At 37.8% G+C, this 21,154-nt stretch overlaps 1 protein-coding gene across 4 annotated transcripts in view; it reads left to right on the top strand.

Annotated features, from left to right (window-relative positions):
- Nucleotides 1-1,487: 1,487 nt before the first annotated feature.
- pitpnm2 (phosphatidylinositol transfer protein, membrane associated 2) overlaps nucleotides 1,488-21,154 on the top strand; it is a 57,162-nt gene continuing 37,495 nt past the window's right edge. For 2 of the 4 annotated variants that reach the window (XM_015378767.1, XM_015378769.1), the window contains exon 1: nucleotides 1,488-2,081. The gene's annotated coding sequence lies outside the window, so the exon portion shown is untranslated. The remainder of the gene's footprint in view (nucleotides 2,082-21,154) is intronic. The other 2 variants (XM_015378768.1, XM_015378771.1) reach the window with 1 other exon arrangement.

Raw genomic sequence — 21,154 nt, forward strand, 5'->3', positions numbered from 1 at the left:
ATTATTATTATTATTATTATTATTATTATTATTATTATTATAAAACAACTATTAAATGTATATGGCCATTGTTTATTTCAGAAAAGGCACTTTGCTTAACAGTAGGTTTTAGTTCTGTTTTCCGCCTGCACATTAATGGACTGTGATGTAATGCTTCCTGTTCCTCACTAACAATAAATAGAATTAGTACATCAGGAAATAGGTCACAGGGAAAGGCTGTTACTGATGACCTGTGATGACATCTGTCTAACCCTGTGGAAGGAAGACTTACTTATGTGATCGTTTTTTGTCTGTCTGTCTGTCTGTCTGTCTGTCTGTCTGTCTGTCTGTTAGTCTGTCTGTCTGTCTGTCGCAGCTGTGAGCAGATGCTTATGATCTACCAGTGACGATTGTTGTGGCTGAATAGGTATGGCCAAGGTGTATCTGGAGGTGGATGTTTACAGTTTGTTTCCTGTTATAGAGATTCCTTTACCACTTTGTTATTCCAGAGGCTTCTAACGATCTAAACCTGAAAAGACCACTAACTGTCGGTTTGAAATGTTGTGAACTAGGTCAAATTTAAGCCATTTGATTTTTGTGGCTAATAGACTGAAAATGATTTCCTGTCTAGAATATCTCCATCCTTTTTCTGTCTTTCAAGCTTTTACTTAGACTGAGGTAATTTGCAACATCTTTGTATTTTACCTCAGATAATTATGTTATTTCTAAGTTAAGTTTCAGGATCCCGATTTTATAATAAAGTTTATATTCTCATGGATTTCAGCAATGTATACTCACTTGTAAAGAAAACAATTTATAGCCTAAGTACAAGACTACTCAAATTTGTTTTATGGATCTGTTTTTTTTTTGTGTGTTTTTTAAAATAAAATTAGGCAACATCTTTTCTTTATTCCATCATATTCAATAAGAATATAAATAGATGTTTAATCATCCCACAGTTCAAAATCTTAACTGACATGATGCTTTGCCCTGAGATGGACTGGTGACCTGTCCAGGATCAGCTTTGCCTTTTACCCATAGATCCTTTCAGCAGAATCGTTGGGTGATTACTTTACGTCATTGTCACACTTTTGACACTCGAGATAAATGTCCCCCAGTAACTTCATAAACTCTGTGTGTACGGAAATGCGTTACCACTTGGTTTTTGACCAAAATATTTTATTGCCAGCAGAGGGCGCGCTAGTAACAAGCACTTGCTGGTTGTCAAGTATGCGTAGAAACACACATACCGGAAACATTGTTGGAAATCCTTTCAAAGTAAAACACAAAATATTTTTATTTTTTCTTTATTGTTGGCCTTCAACCGAACGTATCGGCAACTATGCAGGTGAGAAACTTTAAAGAGGGAACTTTAATGGAAATTTAGTTCTATGCTGTGTCTTAAACTTACACAGAAGTGCACTTGACTTTTAACTTGGAACCCTTACCGGAAGTGATGCGCTCATACTTCTAGGATTGAGTTATGTGTCGTGCTTGAGGAGACTGAAGTCTAAACAGCGGTTCAGACTTAAGGGGACTGACAAGTTACGATGGTGAGGGCTCCTCATCCGTCTTTTCGTCGCCTTTCCCGGTTCTCTGTACGGAAGGAGCAGCTACGGGCCTGAGCCCACCTCTATCTGCATTTCCTCCTCACAGGTCAAAGCCCCACTCAGCAACTCAGCAGGACCCTAGCGTAGATACTCCAAGGACATTTTAACGTTTCCACAGCTATTTCGGCCTTTTCTTTGCGATTAAGGAAATCCAGCGTGTTGCTCTCCAGCGCAATGATGTGGACAGATTTAGTAAACAGCAGGAGCAGAAACTGCGGCTGCTTTCATGCAGCCCACTCCCAGTGCTGAGGATGTGTCTCTCCGTGTCATTTTTGAAAACGTCGTTTTTCAAGCAGACGGAGGAGCGAGCGAACGGAAATTGACCGCCGACTTTCGATGCGCTCCGTTCGGCCATGGCATCGCTCAGGTCGGAGGCTGTCTCTTGCTGAAGAGACACATCAGTGGAAGAAGGCCATAAAAGCCAGAGGAGAGGCTGATGAACTTTAAATTGTGCTGCTGAGTGTGCTGGAGACAGAGGTGCACCGGGTTCAGGTATGTTTTCAGCTTTGTCAGCCATCAGTTTTGCCTTTTTCCCGCTGCCATGTTGCTAGGTAACTAAGAGACGGTGGGTTTACTTCAGTTCATCTTCTCAGGGATGTAACGCCACCTGTGATGAATCTTATTTTTTGACAAAGTCGTGCATTTCAAACGTGTTGTGCTTTGCTCTGCAGCAGAGGTGTTTCACACCAACTTTGCATGCAGAATCCATGAGCCTGTTGCTCTGGATCAGGAGGTGTTTAGGATTCCCTCACTGTTAGATTGACTAATCTTATCATGCATATGGTTTAAGATGCGATCCCAAAGAACTGGTCCCTAACAGTAGATGTTTTCAGTTTACATTTATGCAGAAACAGCTCTTATCAACTGTCTCATTTGTGTTTGGCTGTTAAATTTCAGGTTACAAACATTCAAACTGTGCATGCAAATAAGGTATTTAAGCCACAAAATATTCTGGAGTACTGGTAAAATATTGCAATATTATGTTTTCCTTATATTATTAGCCCTAAAATAAAAGAAAATTCTGCCACATACATGCCTATTCATGCCTGGGGTCAATTCGACAAATAATGCAGTTTATGAAGAGAATTGCAGACACTATTCTCTATTGAAGGAGGGCTAGCTGACTGCCTCCAGCCTTTAACTTCTTAGCCATTTTAAGCAAGTATGTGGTGACAGAGGGGGAAAAAACCTCAAGCAAAAACCATCTCTGTTTGAAGTCTGACTGAGGACCACGAGGACAGAGCAGCAGTGGTGTCAAAAGTGCACGCATTACTTAAGTAGCAGTATAGATACTGCAGTTTAAAAACACTCTGGTAAAAGTGGAAGTATCAACTTGACCTCTTTACTCAAACAAAAGTGAAAAACTATGTGCTCCAAAAACTACTTAAAGTATAAAGTAACCTTTAAAAAAACAGCAAGATGTCACTATATGAATTGAAAGCTCAATTTTTTGATTATTTGGAAAAATTCTTTGAAATAGGGCCAAGGATGAGGGAGGTCTTGTTTGTCTCTATCTTCATCTCCTGATACGCTCTCGCCTGTGTCTGACTTTTCAGACATTTCAACATCTTTTCTAAATCCTACATTGTAGCATGGCATAGACAATTCATGTTTGCAGTTTGAAGAACACCTGCTTGCTTCTGATGATTTCCTTTAGCTAACCAATGAGTGTTTGTGTTCTATGACTCATCCAATTAAACTAGTTTTCACTAGATGTGGATGGCGCCAATGATCTGCATTGGATGGAGCACATGACGGGAAATAAATATTTGTAAACATTAAACCGAAGCCAATAGTAACGAGTAACGTTTGTTTTAAAAATGTAAGGAATAAAAAGTACAGATACTTGTGGGAAAATGTAATTAGTAGAAGTCAGAAGTAGGAAGAAATATTAGTGATGGAGTAAAGTATAGATACCTAAAAAGTGCACTTAAGTACAGTAACGAAGTATTTGTACTTAGTTACTTGGCACCTCTGCAGAGCAGATGGAACTCTGAGGTACTTGGTCCATTCTCACAAGTGGAAATGTCTGACTATAAAGTGGAATATTTCAACTGGAATCCCCAGAACGTCAAAAATAAGTGTCGGAAAGTTGGTGCGACAGGACGGTACCCGACTCCCGCACTCAAGATGGATGATACTTGTATCATTAGCAGTTAGATTGAGTTATTTGTAGCAGTTCTTCAGTGTGCATGCAGCATTTAGTCTGCCAATAAAGGGAAATCAATATGTTTCAGTGTAAATCGCACATTGTTTTGGTTGTAAAAGGAAACATATCTACAAGCAGACAACCGGAACGCATTTACTTCAGAGATCATGTCACTCCATCCAAGGATAATAGGACGCACCAACTGGTCCAGTTTTACCATCCGAGAAAAAGGAAAACTGATCTCCACAGAGATCATGGCAGCAGTAGCCTCATTAGTGCTCTATTAAGAATGGCTAAACTGGGAAGTGTTGAGTTAGTGGGATCATATATGGTGAAGAAAAGAGAAGAAGATTGGTTAATGAAGAAGCTCTTTCAGTGTCTCTCTTCCCCAGCATATAGACAAGGTTAGTTGGTGTATCAGTTGGAGAATGAGCATAAAGTCTGGTGTTTGATTTTTGCATCAAGCTGAGTAATTGTTTGCATACCGTCTATAAATATAATATATCTGAGAAATGAGCCAGTTTTCCCTCCATGGTGGAGCTGCAGCCCCATAATTCATTTAGTTATTTGCGGGGTCTTTTTTTTCGTGCGTCTTTATAGTCTTTTTGTGCCTCTTTGGGTAGTTGTTTTCTTCCTCTTCATATTCCTGCTTTTTCTTTGGCTTTTTATCATCGGGGCTGCAAACCTAGAAGTATTTATAGTCAGAACGGTATTAGCATTGCAGAGAACCGCTTGGATTCAGTGAATATTCACCGGATTTTTAAGAAGTATCTCTGCTCTCTGTCTGGTTTTTAATGAAACCTAAGCAGACTGACATTAATACTGAAGATTTAAGGATTTTAATCTTTTTATGGAAAGTCATGTTGCAGCATTAATGTTATTCAGAAGTAGAGCAGCGCTGATCAGCAACTGATTTCCAGCAATTTGTTGCTAAATAGTCTAACACCTTACAAGTATCTCAGCTGTTTCTACTCAACCTTTTTCTTTCTCAATATGAAACCTTCTAGCAGAGCAAAGTATTTTTGTTTTGAAAGTGGTTAATAAATACAGAGGAGATATTATTAGATTCCTGGTTGTTGATGGTGGTTAAAAGGCCTCAAACTGCACTGAAGCAGCTCTGTGTCCAGTACTTTAACTAGGGCTGCCAAATGAATGCTGTGGATGGTATTTGGCTTCATGTCATGATCTTTTCTACCTGATCTGTGCTTTTCTCGGGAAGCCTACATAGTGACACATATATGTGAGACTTTATGGAAAACCCTGCTATATATAACAGCATGTTTGACAGGTCAGAGACTCGCTCACTGATCTACTGTTTCTCCAGGAAAGGAAAGCCTGAGCATAGAATGCAGTCAGTGGTGTTTTTGTACACTAAGAACCTGCACAACAACCATTTCTTGGTGCATACCTGAGGCCTATTTTTGTTCCAGTATGAGTTTGTAGATTCTTGCATAAAGAGTCCCTGTGCTTGACTCAGCAGGGCCCGGGTGAGTCATTGAAGCAGCGCTGACTCGCAGGCTGTGGCGTCTGTTGTCCAGATGATGGCTGTTCTATGAGGGCAGGAGCGGCTGCACCTTATTGCTCCGCTGTCACCTTTTGCTTCCCACTCAGCACCTCTGCAGGCCTTTGAATGACGATTAAAACATTTCTAACTGCAGTCTTGAATGGAAATAGGCTATGCTGCCGAAATAATATCACTGCTAGAACTCTGTGAAAATCTGCTGTTGAAAATATGTTTGAGACAGAAATTTAGAGCATGCAAACCAAAAGAGGTAATTTTGTGGGCCGGTACAGCTGTGAATCGAGAGTGTGAGTTTTGTTTTGACTTGTTAAAACTTGAATCCTCGCTTTTAGAAGACATAATGTCTATAGCCTCAGAGCCCTGCTGTAGCCTTTCTATATTTATTTTTTTTTTTTTTTTTTCCTTTTTAGGTCAGATCAAATTTCAGCTCCTGTTTTTCTACTGCAAAGGGATCTTTTTTTATAGAAAAATACCCCCTGTAATTTAAGATTTTGCAAATATTTATCTAAGCTTTTTTTATTTCATCCTGTTTGTTGCAAAGAGAAACAAAGAAACTGCTTACTCTTAAAACTGTGTGTGTGAGGGTGAGCTTAGATCTGTTGTTTTGACCTTTTTAGATTATGTTGAGGTTTCTCTGCTGAAACTCGACAATTCCTGTTTCGTGTGCCTAACCAGTTTTTTGAGGTTGGACGTCCTTCCTTCCCCTGGGCAAATACTCAACGTACAGGATGTCCTAAACGGAAAATGGCCTTGTTACAGATGCAAATTTAAACACCTACCAGGTGTTTCTTTTTTTTTTTTTTTTTTGGACACAAGGAAAAGGTTTTTCCCCTATTTTACCACCAATTTTTTAAATCTATTGCTGACTAAATTAAAAGTTTAGCTGCATGGAAACATTGAAAATTTTTTGCCTAAAGCTGCTTGTTTTGTCACTTTATCATTTTCTCAACCAAATTTCCTTCATATCTTTATATGTAAAGGCATTTCTTATGTTTGCTTTTCATGCAAAAAAAGCTTTATCCAGAATCTCAATTCCAGTATATCAAATTAAACTAGCAGAAAAGACGACTCATGGTTTTCAAAATCTTGAATAAAAATTGACAAAAAAAAATAAAAAAAACTTTTTTCCTCATCGCAAAGCATGAAGGTGGTGTTAGCATCATGGCATGGGGATGCGTTTCTTCTGATCGGACAGCAAAGCAGGGTAGGATGGAGCTAAATACAGGACATTTAGGATTAAAACCTTAAACATGCATCAAGAGGTGCATTGGACCGGTTCAGCTGCTCAGCCTTTCTTAAAAAACTTGGGGCATTTATAGCAAAAAGGTGGCTCTGCAAACGATATGCCAAAATGTTAACTCTACCTTAGGAATACAATATATTTAAATTATAGTTAGGCGGATCTGTTGACCAGCCAATATTTTAGGCCATTATTAGCATTTCTTTTTTTTTTTTCCTGTTGTCTTCATCAGCCTATTGTTTAATGCATTGGTGGATTTATATCAGTGCATTCAGCAGCCACGCCTTGAACATATAAATCGCATGCATTGTCATTCCCTCCATTTGCGGTCCATCATTAATGCTTTGTTAAAAAAAGTTTCCTTTCTGTTTAAATTGAGACTTGTCTAACATTTATTATCATTGTGTCATTTTATTCACTAAATAGAGAAGGAAATAGGAATTTCTTTCCAGAAATTGGCCCAGAAAAATCAGCAGCATGTATTGGGGATTGTTTAGACTTATGTTGAAATAATCTGTATTGGCATTGGCCTTAAAAACCAAACCGTAATGGTCGATCTCTATTTGAAATGTGTGGTTAAAACATGACCAAATGACAGCTTGTAGGCAACACACATTAGGATATTTCAATTAAATTCCAGCTCTTGTCAAAAGCACAAGTTTTTTTGTTGTTGCTTTTTCTCACACACACGAGACAGTTTTCAAACACAGTCACATGATTTAAGAAGCTGCTCGACATTAAACCGTTTAATATTTTGCTGCAAATGAAATATTAGACTGAAATCTGTCCACCAATAAAGGCTAAACAGATTCTCATTCATCGCTTATTACACGTTAGTTAAGCAAACATGTTTTTTTCTGCCTTTGAGCAGTCTATAGGTCCAGGTTAAGTTGAGCTTCATTGTTTTATTTCATCTGCTAAGAATTTCTGAGGAGGAATTTTGACATTCATCTCTGGCTTTAACTATATTTGTTTTATTGTTTCATTTCTCAGGTATTTTTATCACCTTTGTTTTGGTAATATTATTTGATCAAGCTTTTACTAACTACTATCCAGTACTACCAAAATAAGTAATAAAAGTATGCATGATTCGTGCTGATATCGTATCGGGTCAATCTCGGTATCAGCCAGTGCTCTTAGCTGCAATATAAGGTCAAAAATATCAGGTTGCATTTGGGGCATTACTATATTCTAATATAAACATTGGACCGATAAAGGGTGGAGCTCAGGTTGCTGTCAAGCTCTTTGTCTGATGCAGAGATGTGATGAACTGCAGTGTGCTTCCTGGTGAATGGGGGGTTATAATTTCCGATTGTGCAGGTTCACTGCTGCATGCTCCTCTTAGTCACATTGATCTCCCTCCAGATGCTAAAATAACTCCCCACTCTACTAGAGTTTTATACAGTTACACCAGCGACCATCAAGCTGATGACAGTCACGAGGAAAACACTGTAAATAAACGCTGGTATGTCTGCGTGTTGTGACGCTGGAGTGGAAAATTCCTGACGGAGGAGCCCCTGCTTTGGAGAATGTGTCCCAGCCTCGTCGGAGCTCAGCTGAGCTCGTCAGCCCCACCCCAACAGCACAAATACGTCACCCTGTAACCAGTAAGAACACAGAAGGCAAGTGAGAGCAAAGCCCCAGAGTGATGGCACGTCAAAGAAGTAAGTCAAGATGCACTTCCTGCCGGTGAAGTTTGGGTGACGTATGCAGCTGCTCAGTGCATATCTGAGCGGATTGGAGGCTTTCTGAGCTGTTTATCGACTCAGATCTGTTGAACAGGAAGAGCGAAGGAAGGCCAGGTAGAAGCTGTAAATCTCCTTTTAGTCAAAAGTTTAAAAACCTTTAATTATCTATTTTTTTAGAGCACTGAAGTCAAGCAGAAGTTCACTTTCTGCTCTGCCTTAACTTTGACCTATTTTGGAAGGCTGATGCTGTGCTTAAAGCATCCCGCGACCAGGTTGCAGAGTTGCTTCCCCTCCAAACCCAGAACGAGCTATGATCCTGAGGACTAGCAGATAAGATGCAACAGATTGTGGCAAAGATGGAGCAGCTGCTCGACTGTTAAACTGATTTCCTACTTTGATATTAAACTCTGCTACAGTCAACACACGAAACCGACAGGCTATAATCTCTCGTCTCAGAGTGATGATTTGTTCCATGTGCTTTTATCAGCCTGCTCGCTGTGCTTGGATTTTTAGAAAGTTGTTTAGTTACACTGCAAAAAAAAATAGATCTAAGTTGGTCAATTTTTCTTAAAATAAGTGCATTTTTTCTTGAATGAGCAGGTAAGTGCTTTGTCAATGGAATGGGATTTATAATCATATATTTAAAAGAAAAACAACGGAAGTCTCTTTTATCAAGCGCGTTTGGTATAATTATCTTATTTTAAGGCTAAAGTACTCATTCCATTGGCAGATCATCTTACTCACTGAGTCAAATTAAAGGTAAATACACTTATTTTAAGAAAGTTTTATTTATTTTTAGATCGTTTTGTAATATTTCACAGTAAACCTTCTAGGCTACCATGGTCATTTGTTCCCCTTCACACCTAAAAATATGTGCCTCAGAGCAGTCAAAGAGCCGTTTTACTAATTTCTCTGGGTATCTTATTGTTTTTTTTTACCCTTTTAGTTTTAATCTGTGCATCCGTCCAGAATGAGGTGTTCTGAAATGTTCAGTGGATTTTATTCAATGGTTTTCAGTAGGGCTGAACCATTTTGCAAAAATTAAAGTTTCAATTATTGGGATTTTATTTCCATTTACCTTTGCTATAACTACAAGCAGTTAAGCACGTAGATGTTTCATTACAGGATTTCACTTTTTCCATAACCTTGAAAGCTTTCTTGTCCGGAGCCCATCATTGCAGGATTTTACTGCATCTTTGTTTAGAAAGTGCTTACTTCTACCTGCATGCGTAGATCTGGACACTAGCTGGAGATTTGTCTTTCCTTTTATGTGGCAGCAAACACAATTTGAACATATAATTTCCAACTAAAGGGCCAGAGTGAGAAAAATCTGTCTCGTAGTCTTGTTAAATGTAACGTGACCAAATTGATCACCTCTGGGATTTGAAAATTGTGTTTTATTAAAATGCGATTACATTGCAAATGCAGGTTATTTCTCAGCTGTAGTTGTCATTGTTTTAGTTGGTATCTTTTTAGGAGAGTAACAGCAAAGGACACACTGTCTAAATGTAGTCACTCACCCACAGCATTATAAATGGGTTTTATTGGGATTTTATGCCAGAAGTTGAAAACATAGTTAATAAAATTTGTGTTAACATTGAAGAACCATGAGTTAATTTATTTGGTTGAGCCTTAAAGACTTTTAGCTGTGACTGAGTAAAGAAAATATGAAATAGAAATGTTGGAAATGTCTTTTACATGATCAGTTATTAAATCTATTCCTTCACTTTATTCAACTATGTGCTACTTTTTGTTTCATGAACCCCCCTTAAAAAACACTGTTTTTTATTTTGACATTTTAAAAAAAGGAAAAGAAGAACCCTGTAATAGTATGATATAGTTTTTTATTTTTTTTAAATTAAAAACTTAAAAAGTTGATATGAAAATATTTTTGTTTGGACTTGGATTTCTCTGCATGCTGTTTGCTGAAACCTGGTGAAGATCATCTTAGCATCCCGTTCTGAATTGGATAATGATGATTGATAGATGAAGAACATCACATCCTGTTTATTCGATTAAGGCTCTACACACACACACACACACACACACACACTCAGAGGCCATTTCAACAGTTTGCGGAGCTGCTGTGATTTAAAGCTCTGCTCAGAAACATCTTTAACAATTTATGATGGTATCTTTCCACGGCATTTAAAAATCTGATTTATGTAATTAATTTGGAGCAGATGATCGGGCGTCATGACAGACCCTGATTTGCGCCTCTTTTCGAGTACTTGGGCGTCAGCCAGGCGGGGAACAGTACATTGTGTTTTCTGAGCACCTTTAGTCCCCAAAACTCTGCCCTCCGTCCTCCACCCTCTCAGACAGGTGACGCTAGGTTAAAGGGGTACAGCCTGTACCCCACGCATCCCGGATGAGCCTGCTGATGAACAGCATGTAATCGCTAATGCTCCATACCGCAGCGTTGTCGGGGAAATAAGACGAAGGTTTTTTGCAATTCTGCTTCACATCCCCCCTTCTTCGTGGACGCCACAATTTGTGGCCGTGTGGGTGGACTCTAAGAAGAGCTGGGGTCTTTTTATAGCAGCTGTCCACCCTCGCTGTGTCCTTACTGGAGTTTTATTTTATAAAAGAGTGATCAAGTCAATTGAATTTGTGCTGTCAGGGAAGGAGGACATTTATTCGTCGGTGATGTTCACCAGGCTCGTGGATAAGCTGAAATGGAGGAAGTCTGACACACAAACACATCCACTCTACCAGGAAACTTCTTTGCTCTTAAGCAGGAAGGTCTGGCTCTGTGAGGCGAGGTCGATGTGTTGGAAGATAATCTAATCTGCACGGGGCATTGTCTGCTGTGAGAAATGCTGTTTGTGCGGCCCATTAGAGGTGGAAAGGCAGTGGCCATCAGAGGCTGGTTTTCCATTTTCTGCAGTGTTTTCAGCTTTTATAGATCATATCTATTTATTTATTGTTGTTTTTTGTTCATTTTGTCCTACCTTGTTCTTCTTTAAGCAGAGTCATGGATTGTTTAAAATAAAGATGACAAAACGGCTTCATGCCGCTTTAGATATTTTCCTTATTTATTTATTTTTTGCTGACCACAGACTTCACAGAATCTTATTTTGTTTATCATTTTAACTAATCTTGGTAGAGTTGGCACAGTTTATTTAAATGAGTTCCTGCATATTTTGGGTTGTCAAGCCGGGTTTGTTCTCGTCAATGCGTCGCTGCTGGTTTTGAAGTAAGTAGGCTAGGCTACAAATAATTGTCTGTAATTGTCTAAATTTCAACTGGATAGAAACGTATGTTTAAAGGTAAACTCCTTGCGAAGTCATGGTGTATGGATCTAATTTTTAAAGTCGTATGGAAATCATATTTAAATGTCAAATCATTTTGGCTTAAACATGTATATAAATGTACTCTTTATCAGATGATATTGTCCCAAAATGTAGAAAATTTCTATATAAAAAAAAAGTCATCTGTCAATCAAATTTTTTCGGTCATAGCATCTGGATTCATATGTCGCAACTATTACGCAAAGGTTGAAATAGGAAATAAGAATCGTTATTTACTTTCCCACTGAGTTCCATCCCAGTGTTCACGGGGATGGACGTCTGTGTCTTTGGCAGGCGTAAAGCTAACAGAACTGGCAGCGTTGCGAGGCAAAGGCTCAAACATGTACGGCTGTAAGCCTTCTACACCAAACCAAGCTTCTGCCGCTCTGGCGTCCTTTTCTACAGCACCTTCCTCCTCGCTTTCCTCCTCTAAATAAAAAATGTAGGACGGAGGGGACTCATCCATGACCTCCGACACAAAACTCTCCGCCTCTTGCATGTCCATAACGTTCCTTGACCGTGTCGTTTCTAAGGCGCCAATTTAGTGCTACTTGGTCCCAATGGAATTTCCCATTGGGAACCTACTAGCACTAAGTAGCTAACTGGCTAGCAAGATGCTTCCGAGACACCGGCCACAAGCAAACTTGCTTGCGAATCTTGCGAATTCCGCCACAACAATCCCGCCCTCTTGATAAACAACCAATCACATTCACTTTATTCATTCGTGTAAATGCAACAGTTGGAACAGCTGTTTCCCTATGACTTTAAGCACTAATGAAGTTAACAGATCTAAAAGGTCCAAAATCCAACCAGAGTTGGAAAGTAACCAGAAGCTTGTTGCAGACAACAAATGATGTGGAATGTATTTAGAACTTGCTGAGGGGGATTTATTCAAATGTGTGTATATATTTAAGTTTTATGTAAAAGTTTAGCCTATGGGGCTTTATCTTCATCCACAAGAAGGTCTTTGTTCCTTTGTGACACAGAAAAGCCCAACATTTCCATTTGATTTGTGTAGAAGATGGAAGATAATGTCAGAAACATTTGTTTTTCAATGGAAATATCGAAAAAGACCTGTATATAAGCTGAGCAACCAAATCCCCAAAACTCATTTTCCAGCAGGCCTGAAATCTGACCTGAGAGCCCGGTGATATGTTAGCTAAAGTCATTCAGCCAGGCTCCTATTTGAGAATGACCTTTTATGGTCGGCTCAAAGGACAGCTCCGCTCTCTGGGCAGTGGGTTGCTAACTTTTTGGGAAGGCTGCACTTAAAAGGTGGAAGGTATTTTAGCAAAGGGCAGCAGACACAGCATAGCTTCTCAGAACAAGCTTTTCTATCATTGATCATCTTTTAGCCTGGTTTCATAGCATCCTTTGAATGATCAGGTCTACTCCACCAGCTAATGATTCAGTGATTCATATTTATTTAAAGCACAAGCTAAAGTGAGACGTCTCAGTAGGAAACAGAAAAGCAGAAGGTGAAAAAGCTGCAGCTTTTTGTCTTCAGTTCAAAGACAGGCCTCCTTTTAATAAATTTTTTGATCGAAGCCCTTTGCTGCTGTTTGACCAGGTTACTTTTATACTGCTGTGCTTGTAAGGAAAACGCCCTTCAACTATGATTTTAATAAGTAGTCACCATGTGAACATCATGGTGATCTTCTTACCAGCAGCCCTATGGGGTTTTGATTTGCATATTTTTATGCATATTTCTTCGCTACCCTCTCTACACTTCCTATCAAATTTTTCAGATCCCCATTCATCTCAGGCAGCTGAATCAGGCGAAATTTGACTCTAGCCGATTTAGATTTGAAAGCAGTTTTGTTTTTAGTTTTTCTGGAACTTTTGGCCTGTTTTGTAAAAAAGGAGAGTCAAACAGAAAAGGTTTCCAGAAATGTAAATCTTCATGACTGCTTTGAGGACCAACACCGTCTGTATATGGGGTTCCTGCTCTGCTTCTATCACATTCTGCACCAATTAAAAGTAAGCCTTTATTTATAATAACATACTTCTATTAAATTATAATGATATTTAGATTTAGTAGTGGTTAAGTTAAGTCCCAAATTAATTCGATGGAGGGAGCCAAATAGTACGGTGATGATAGTATGGTATGCTTTTCAACCTCTAAAGACTTTAAGGTCATCACCATAGATTAATGACATGCAAAACACAAGTCTTTAATTATTCATTGCTTTAATGAGAATTAAGTCTTTTCAATAGATTTGTTTGAGAATACTGTCGTACAATAATAATAAAATGTAATCAAAAACATCTGGCATTTCTCCTAATATTAATCCTTTTCTAGTTGCTTATTTGATGTTATCTATTTACAGTAGAGATATCTATTTTATTTCCTATCAAAAAAACAAAGTTGACTAGAACTAAATTCACATCTTAACCAGGAGTCTGAATAATTCTGTGCTTTTATGAAGCTGTTAATTGTCGGCTGGTGAAATATTTTTTTGAGTAGAAAAAATAGTGTCACATGTATTATTGATTTTTAAATTATCACACAATCATGGAAAAAATCTTAGACATTTTCTTTCTGTTTTTGTCCTTTGTTGTGTTTTTCTGGTCATATAACTTTTTGCACAAGAATTAAATAAAAGGGGGGATGTCTGATAATTTTTTTCATGAATACGAACAGACTCAGCTGGAAATATAAAACAAATACATGTTAATATTGGGTAAGGCAACTTTGTTTATATAGCTCAATTCAGTACAAAGACAATTTAAAGTTTTTTACATGAATTAAACTCTAAAATAGAGGGATAGTAAAGACAAGATAACAATAAGGGCAGTTGGTATTGCAAATCAAACAGTTTGGCCGCAAACTTAAACTAATGATACCCAACTTAACAGTTTATCTTTAACAGTCAAGGGCAGTTCTAAACAGAAGGATTTTTTTACTTAAAGGACTAGGAGGACTTGTGCTGGACTTGTACTGAGATGTTTAGCATTTGAATATTAATGTATTTTCTGCAGTATAGAGTAGGAGCATTAATATCGACTGGTTTTGGCCTTTTTTCCCCCCCATTTATTTCACACTGTCCAAAGGGTAGTGAAATGTACAATATATAACAACAGTACCTGGAAAATAAAATTTTTGTTTGTAAAATCTGGAGTTTTTGTTTGCCTAGTTATATAGGTTCAAGGAATATGTGGTTTATATATCAGAAAACAACATTATTCTGCTACATTTAGGTGAAGGGTATGTGTTTCTAAATAGTGTTTGTGGCAGAAGTGACGGTTCAGCGTAGTGACCTGTGAGAGAGGAACAGACACCAGACAAAAGTGAAAGTGGAGACAGGAGAAACAGGAGAAAGAAGTTTGAGCCCTGGCAGCCCCTCGTCTCTACTTTCCCCGTCACTCTGACTTTCTTGTTCTAGCAGCCAATAAGGAAACGATCCACCGTGTCTCCATGGTAACCCCCTCCCCATTCAAGCAATGATGGAAAGAGATGAAACAACAGGAAACCGAATATAATATAGCCTACTGGAAAATCATTTCTTTACAAGTTTAACTGGGTGATACCCACAGTTGGAAAACTGAAATTTGGTTCTGGAAACAGGTCAGGGATTTTATGACTGAATATAGCCTGCAGGACACATTTTTTTCACCCCTGGTAGAATTTTCTATAAAGCTTTAAAATAGTGCTTTTGGTTTGTAATTTTGTAGTGTTTCTTACGCCTTTTTTTTTTTTTTTTTTTTTTTAAGAAATCCAGGCTTCCATTTAATTAAGCACATGTATTCTGTATAGAAATTTTTTAAATAATGTTTTATTCAAAATCTAACTATTCTCTTGAAAAAAACATAACTCGAGTAACTAAAGCACACCTTGCATACCTCAAGATAGATGTTTAAATATCTCTGATCTATTGCTTACAGTTGGGCTGGTTTTTATTTCATTTTTAGAAGAATGCTGGATGGACTTTTAAGTGTCACTTTTTTTTTCTACCTTTAAAAAGTTATTATAATGCATAACTAAGCATTTTAATTTGTTTACAACCAAAACAGTTTTTCATCATTTTAGAACACTTGAACTGACTGTATAATCCTAGATGAGTTAAAGATGGATGTGGATGTCATGGATGTAGAGTAGGAGTGACAGAGAGAGAGAGAAAAATGAACAAATCATCTTAATTCACATTAAACAAATCAAATCATCTCTTTCACTGATATAATAGAGATACGAGGGATCTCTGGCTAACAAATGGGTGGAACTTGAAGCTGACAAGGACCCAGCCATCGTAATATCAATGGAGTTTGATGGGTTTCACTAAGAAATGGCTGAAGAAGCTCCGTTTCCCATGTTTCACTCTCCTGCTTTCTTTTCAACAGATGGTGGAAGTCAGTACGAACTGTTATTTTTCTGTTTTGTGGATGTTTGTTTGCTAAATGTTAGTTCATCCTATTTACTAGGAGAGTTCATTAAGATTATTTTAGCAACAGCATGCATTCTGCTATCAGCTGTTGCCAGCTCTAGTTCTGATGTCATCAGACCAGTTGTTAAGCTACAGATCTAAGATGCATTAGCTGCAGTGAGTGGATATATTAACAAGGCTTCTCTCAGCTACGCTTCCAAAGTTTCAACAGTTTTTTAACTACCTGACCAGAGATAACTATTTGGGCTTAGTTCTATGCAAATGTCAGAAATGCATACACCTGCGTTAAGACCTCTGGGCAAATAAGATCATATCTGGTTTCTTTAGCTCAGAAACCAACCTACTCGTCCAGAGGCAGCCTATGGTAAAGAGAACGATGAGGAAGTGGTCACAGAAAGCTGAAAAAACTTTTTTTGCGAGATGGTATACCAGTAAAAATCCCTGGATCACCAGTGACCTGAAGGAATGGTTTGATAAGAAAAGAAAAGCGATATCAGAAGCAGATTGATTGTGTCGTTACCCGATCCTTCCCAGGAGCATGAGCCGTACCATCAGCTCATTTGCGCATGCGCAATTAGATATACATCTGGGTTGTCCTCGATTTTATTTAGTAAAAAAGACCTAAATCATGTTTTTCCTCCCCAAAAATGGTAAGCTTCCTTAAATATGTGTTAAAAGTGCCAGAAATGGCATCCTACACTGTTTTTTTTTCGGCTTTGGATTTAAACATAAATCTCGTGCTTTTGAGTTTTATGTTTCCCTTTCATGTTAAAAGTATAGTATAAAGAAAGAAACAACTAAAATGCAGATAAACATGGTTTAATCATATTTTGCCGGACTACTCAGAGCATGTCCGATAATGCTGTCAGACAAGAAGTTTAACTGATAAAATGTGGAAAGCATCAAAGCTTTCTCAGAAAAATCTTAAAGCATTTTTTTAAATGTGTGCATTAACATTCTTTATTGAGTTAATGATAGAAATAAGTAATTTTAGTAGCATAATCACATTATTTATGGAAACCCAGCAGTATATTAGGTTGCACCTGCACAATGGACTTACTTTACAGATCGTGCTTCCAGGACAGATCGGGATGTGACGGAGTGCAAGAGTAGGTAGAACAAAGTAGCATATGTCCAGTTTTGATGAATATGACGGACTTCAAGCTGAATAGGGGTCTGATTGATGGAAGTCTGAAGAGACGGTGAACCAATACATTTTTAACATTCTTTATTTGATAAATAAACTGGGCAGCATGTCATGCACTGACCGGCTCTGTGTGGTACTTAGGCAGTAAATCCAAATGTTCCAAAGGTCTGTGGAGTTGGCAATACAGCTACATTTTTTTTTAGTCGAATGGATCTTTTAGATCAGCTGTAATACAGACAGCCATATAAGGTCCTTCCTTCCTCTAGCCATCAACGTCTGCTGTGACTCTTTGAAGAACCATGGATGTTGGAAACAAGTATTCTTGAATTTAATTAAATGAAACAAATTTAATTCATTGAGAGGCCTGCTCAGTGGGGCAGTGGGTAGCACTGCTGCCTTGCAGCAACAAGGTTCTAGGTTCGATTCCTGTTTTCTGCATGGAGTTTGCATGTTCTCCCTGAGCATGCAAGGGTTATCTCCGGGGACTCCAGCTTCCTCCCACAGTCTAAAAACATGACTGTTCTTCTCTAACTTCTCCGTAGGTGTGAGTGTGTGCATGAATGGTTCTTTGTCCTGTTTGTCTCTATGTTGCCTTGCGATTGACTGGTGACCTGTCCGAGGTACCCGGCCTCGGGCCCGCTGGAGACAGCTGGAGATATGTACCAGCACTCCTCGTGATCCCAGCATGGATAAAGCGGGATGGAAAATTGATGGATGGATGGAATTCATTGAGACACTGACTGATAAGAAAGGGAAAATATATTCAGACCTGAATATCTAAAAAGAAACTAGTAAAGTTTTGTTTCATTATTGGACAACTATTATATTTTTATGGAATAAAGAACATTTGAAAATTTTGTTTGTTTTTTCATTTTATTAAAGCGAGATTAATTGGCAAACAACTCGAAATTCACAACTAAACATTTCTGACATAACCCACCAAAAAAATTCAGTTTATCTCCTAGCCATGCTTTTTACCAATGACACTAAAAGGCTTCCATTTATGGAGGGTTTCTGTTCCTTGATCTGTTCAGGATCAACAGAACAAACAAGCACAGCCTTGCAGACGCTATTCAGAGCGATGGACTGCGTTCCCTTTTCAGAAGTGTCCCATTTAATACAGCCCTACAATTTCTCAGTATGGTTTAGGTCAAGTTATGAATTTTTTATTTATATATTTAATATGCATTCAATTAAAAAATAACAGGTTTTAGCACTTGATTTTTCTTTGTATTGAAAGAATTTAACTGAATTTCCTTCAGACAATGATACTTAAAGTACCTGTAATAACTTTTAGAGTAATGATTATAATAAATAATTTGGGATCATTGGATAATACAAAAAGTTGTTCTTTTTTATTTAAGGAAATTGCTGTGAAATGGTGGACCTTTCAAAATAATGACAAATGTCTTATAGTAGACATTTACCAACTATTATAAGTTATTATTTTCAAAAGATTGTGTTATCTCCTGCTACGCTGAGGTGAAAAAGTGTCATCTAACTGGAGTCATTAGATCTCTGTCACATCAGCACGATGGTTTGGATAGTTGGAGCTTCTTAGCTTCCTTGTACAAGATTTCAAGTAACAGGGAGATTGTTTTCTTTTTTACCTCCTAGTCATTATGTCATGCTTTTTGTGTCGACGGTGGTGAGCATATATTCACCCCTGGCTTCACAATTACAAGAAAAGCTTCATTTTGAGTCAGCAATATCCCGTTGCTGCCAAACACACCGTGATGGAGATGTCTGAGCGATATTGCCTAAAAGTACAAAAGCATTTCCGACCCTGTGGGCTGCAGGAATCAGTTAATGGAATGGACAAAATGCTTTCCTCTCCTGTATCTGCTGCTGTTATGTAAGAGCCCTCTCTGCGCAGTTGATTTAGGCTGATTGAGAGCTCATTCAGAACGAGAGCGAGGGGAGGAGGAGGGGGTCCCTGTTTAACCTTGGCACATTACTGATTAATCTAAGCATCATTTGCGTCCAGGGTTGTCTAATTTTGGCTATCAGAGTTAAGTACGGTGTTTATTTGAGACAGTGGGTTCTTATAATGCTGATGAGCACTGCTGAGAGAAAAACGGTTACTCCAGTTTTCAAAGCAGATTGAAGTTTTCAGTCGTCACTTGAAGGCAACTAATTTTATTTGAGCTGAATTTAATTAGTCGGTTGCTGGGTTATCCAATCTGAAACTTGTTATGTTTTTCAACTCCCTCAGAGCTTTAGTGTGAATCATTTAGATTCACTGATCTGGCCTGTGCACTCCTATAATTTACCATGAATGACCTCTGCAGCCTGATGAGAAAATAACTAACTGTACATATTTGATCTTTTGTAAGTTTATTCCTGGTACATTTTATCTATTTCTCACATTGTTCCACATTGCAACAGTGAAAAGTTAGGTGCAGCTTTTTGTTACGTCTCTTACCTTTTCCTACCACTCTTTTTTGTTTCCGTAATGTTTCAACCTAGATGAGGCACTCTTTAAACAGCCAGTTTCCTAAGCCACTGGTTTTCTGTTGTATTACCTTGGGGATTCTGTCAATAGTCTCTTGATCTCAAAGCTGTTGTTAGGAATGAAACAATTAATTGCATTCATCATGATTAATAAACTATTGAAATAATTGTCTACTAATTTAGTAATCAATTAATCCTCAAATGAAGTATAGAGACTCTAACACGTGCCTTTAGCTGACAGAGCAGCCCACCTTAAGCAGCTATTATAACCAATATTGTAAAAAGAAAATATGTAAAAAATTTTGCATTTAAGATAAAAAAAAAAAAAACTTTTTCGTCTGTCAGTATGCTCTATCCAGAACTCCCCAGGTGGAAAAAGTTTTAGTTTCACCTGGTTTCGTAAAAAATCTTCTTTAAGGGACCTTTTGCTATCTGATTATTAGTCAATTAATTAAAAAATAATCGACAGATTAAGTTGTTACCCATATACCTGTTACCTGTGTACTTCTTTCCCTATCCTACTTTTTTTCCTGCCATTAAACTCTTCATAAAGGTACGCAGACACAGGAATCTGTGAACTTCTTCCTTGTTTTTATTTAGCTTCTCTCCCTTTTTCCAGGTAACATTATATGCCAGCTGGACAAATGTAAAGTCAGCTCACTGCTTAATGATTTAAAAGAGACCATAGTGTGGTCATTATATAGACAACCTGTTTGCCATAATATTATACTGCTTTATAAAAAAATATATATTTTAAGTTTTCTTTTGTAATATTTTAATTTATTAACTATCAGCTTTAATCACCAAATTAAGAAAAAAACATGGTGTTTGCTGTTAAAGAGATTCACCCTTGTTATCGTACTTTATGGCAAATAAAATATGGTTTAGGATTTTTCTCTTCTGTGGTTTCTTGGTCCGCTTCTTCCCCATCTTTGGATCATTTTTAGAAGCAGCTCTCACTGAGCCACCGTGGGAGGAAGAGAGGATGAGGAGAAAGAGAAGGAACACAGTGGCGGGGATGCACACAGGGTATCAAGTATTTTTAGCTTTCCCTTTGCACTGACAGGATAAGTAAAGAACAAGGGCACATTGCACATCTCAATTCTTGCTGAAGGACATGGGGGACAGTAAGAAGCCTCTGTAATAGTTCCCCCTGTTGGTTCCTGGAGCTTTCTATTCAGATCTCACTTTGTTACATCGGTAGCACATTTATGAGTTTTTGAATGTCTTTATTTCAGCTTTGTATGTTGAAAAAAATGCACTTCTTTTTGACTACATTTCTTGACTTGTTTTACTAAAAAAAAATTTATTTTCTGTATTTTTTGGGGGGAAACATTTGCTGTTTATCTCAAGATGCCTTTTTATAATTCAGGGGTTCAAGTTGGCAAGTTATCTCTTGCTCAGCTTTTCGGTTGATAAGAGATTTTTTATTTTTTAATATATTTTTTTAATGCATCAAAACCTAAAACCCCAACCTGTTTTAAATATTAGATAAAGTTCAGGAACACTGAAAAATAATTTGCTTCTTTTGTATATGTTAGCTGATCAAGTCTTTTTTAAATTGGCATTCTTGGGCTTTATTCAAGGTATTTAGTGCTTTGTTCCAATAAAAGCCTGTCTGCTGCCTGACCCGTAGAATAAAAATGTAGAAATTACAATGTTAAGCTGACAAAAATATCAAGAATCACAA

The sequence above is a fragment of the Cyprinodon variegatus genome, unplaced genomic scaffold (genome assembly GCF_000732505.1).
Source record: "Cyprinodon variegatus isolate N-32 unplaced genomic scaffold, C_variegatus-1.0 Scaffold178, whole genome shotgun sequence".
In the NCBI taxonomy this organism is placed as follows: Eukaryota; Metazoa; Chordata; class Actinopteri; order Cyprinodontiformes; family Cyprinodontidae; genus Cyprinodon; species Cyprinodon variegatus.